The 2500-nt window shown below is 51.9% G+C and overlaps 4 non-coding genes across 4 annotated transcripts; 2 read left to right on the top strand and 2 right to left on the bottom strand.

Annotated features, from left to right (window-relative positions):
• The first annotated feature begins 735 nt into the window (after nucleotides 1-735).
• Nucleotides 736-808, top strand: TRNAK-CUU (transfer RNA lysine (anticodon CUU)). Its single transcript has one exon. It is a non-coding gene; the product is annotated as a tRNA-Lys (tRNA).
• A 525-nt stretch (nucleotides 809-1333) lies between these two features.
• Nucleotides 1334-1404, bottom strand: TRNAG-GCC (transfer RNA glycine (anticodon GCC)). The gene has a single exon. It is a non-coding gene; the product is annotated as a tRNA-Gly (tRNA).
• Nucleotides 1405-1550: 146 nt separating this feature from the next.
• Nucleotides 1551-1623, top strand: TRNAK-CUU (transfer RNA lysine (anticodon CUU)). Its single transcript has one exon. It is a non-coding gene; the product is annotated as a tRNA-Lys (tRNA).
• Nucleotides 1624-2149: 526 nt separating this feature from the next.
• On the bottom strand, nucleotides 2150-2220 carry TRNAG-GCC (transfer RNA glycine (anticodon GCC)). Its single transcript has one exon. It is a non-coding gene; the product is annotated as a tRNA-Gly (tRNA).
• Between the last annotated feature and the right edge of the window lie 280 nt (nucleotides 2221-2500).

Raw genomic sequence — 2500 nt, 5'->3', positions numbered from 1 at the left:
GCATTTTGCTGTATCATGGTATGTGGAACACTATATAGCTGCACCACCAATAGCCAGCATGAGAAACTAGGACACCAAAATCACTGGCATGTCAGCAAAAGCTCTACATTGCATTGGCCGGGAATTGAAACCGGGCCTCCCGCGTGGCAGGCGAGAATTCTACCACTGAACCACCAATGCTTTACGAATGCGGAACCTTCCACCTCCTCGGATAGTTCATTGTGTGAAACCAATGCTCTGCCCACTGAACTAGCTGGCCTGGGTTTCATAGGTTGCACTGCAAGGCCACGATGGCCTCATCAAGGTCTCGTCACTCCATTAACCAAGCCCGGCTAGCTAGAATCAAAACCGCTCCCCCCCCCCCCTTACCTGGCGAGAATTCTGCCACTGAACCACCAATGCTTTACGGATGCAGAACATTTCACCTACTCGGGGAGTTCATTGTATGAAACCAATGCGTAGCCAGCGTGAGAAACTAGGACACCAAAATCACTGGCATTTCAGCAAAAGCTCTACATTGCATTGGCCGGGAATCGAACCCGGGCCTCCCGCGTGGCAGGCGAGAATTCTTCCACTGAACCACCAATCCTTTACGCATGCGGAACCTTCCACCTACTCGGGTAGTTCATTGTGTGAAACCAATGCTCTGCCCACTGAACTAGCTGGCCTGGGTTTCATAGGTTGCAGGGCAAGGCAACGATGGCCTCATCAAGGTCTCGTCGCTCCATTAACCAAGCCCGGCTAGCTCAGTCGGTAGAGCATGAGACTCTTAATCTCAGGGTCGTGGGTTCGAGCCCCACGTTGGGCGGGACTTTTGCATTTTGCTGTATCATGGTATGTGGAACACTATATAGCTGCACCACCAATAACCAGCGTGAGAAACTAGGACACCAAAATCACTGGCATGTCAGCAAAAGCTCTACATTGCATTGGCCGGGAATCGAAACCGGACCTCCCGCGTGGCAGGCGAGAATTCTACCACTGAACCACCAATGCTTTACGAATGCGGAACCTTCCACCTCCTCGGATAGTTCATTGTGTGAAACCAATGATCTGCCCACTGAACTAGCTGGCCTGGGTTTCATAGGTTGCACTGCAAGGCCACGATGGCCTCATCAAGGTCTCGTCACTCCATTAACCAAGCCCGGCTAGCTAGAATCAAAACCGCTCCCCCCCCCCCTTACCTGGCGAGAATTCTGCCACTGAACCACCAATGCTTTACGGATGCAGAACATTTCACCTACTCGGGGAGTTCATTGTATGAAACCAATGCGTAGCCAGCGTGAGAAACTAGGACACCAAAATCACTGGCATTTCAGCAAAAGCTCTACATTGCATTGGCCGGGAATCGAACCCGGGCCTCCCGCGTGGCAGGCGAGAATTCTACCACTGAACCACCAATGCTTTACGCATGCGGAACCTTCCACCTACTCCGGTAGTTCATTGTGTGAAACCAATGCTCTGCCCACTGAACTAGCTGGCCTGGGTTTCATAGGTTGCAGGGCAAGGCAACGATGGCCTCATCAAGGTCTCGTCGCTCCATTAACCAAGCCCGGCTAGCTCAGTCGGTAGAGCATGAGACTCTTAATCTCAGGGTCGTGGGTTCGAGCCCCACGTTGGGCGGGAGTTTTGCATTTTGCTGTATCATGGTATGTGGAACACTATATAGCTGCACCACCAATAACCAGCGTGAGAAACTAGGACACCAAAATCACTGGCATGTCAGCAAAAGCTCTACATTGCATTGGCCGGGAATCGAAACCGGGCCTCCCGCGTGGCAGGCGAGAATTCTACCACTGAACCACCAATGCTTTACGAATGCGGAACCTTCCACCTCCTCGGATAGTTCATTGTGTGAAACCAATGCTCTGCCCACTGAACTAGCTGGCCTGGGTTTCATAGGTTGCACTGCAAGGCCACGATGGCCTCATCAAGGTCTCGTCACTCCATTAACCAAGCCCGGCTAGCTAGAATCAAAACCGCTCCCCCCCCCCCCTTACCTGGCGAGAATTCTGCCACTGAACCACCAATGCTTTACGGATGCAGAACATTTCACCTACTCGGGGAGTTCATTGTATGAAACCAATGCGTAGCCAGCGTGAGAAACTAGGACACCAAAATCACTGGCATTTCAGCAAAAGCTCTACATTGCATTGGCCGGGAATCGAACCCGGGCCTCCCGCGTGGCAGGCGAGAATTCTACCACTGAACCACCAATGCTTTACGCATGCGGAACCTTCCACCTACTCGGGTAGTTCATTGTGTGAAACCAATGCTCTGCCCACTGAACTAGCTGGCCTGGGTTTCATAGGTTGCAGGGCAAGGCAACGATGGCCTCATCAAGGTCTCGTCGCTCCATTAACCAAGCCCGGCTAGCTCAGTCGGTAGAGCAGTTTTGCATTTTGCTGTATCATGGTATGTGGAACACTATATAGCTGCACCACCAATAGCCAGCATGAGAAACTAGGACACCAAAATCACTGGCATGTCAGCAAAAGCT

The sequence above is a fragment of the Taudactylus pleione genome, unplaced genomic scaffold, assembly GCF_031769625.1.
Source record: "Taudactylus pleione unplaced genomic scaffold, aTauple2 ptg000279l, whole genome shotgun sequence".
Classification (NCBI taxonomy): domain Eukaryota; kingdom Metazoa; phylum Chordata; class Amphibia; order Anura; family Myobatrachidae; genus Taudactylus; species Taudactylus pleione.
Note: the sequence above shows the minus strand (reverse complement) of the source record. Positions and strands in the feature narration are given on the sequence as shown.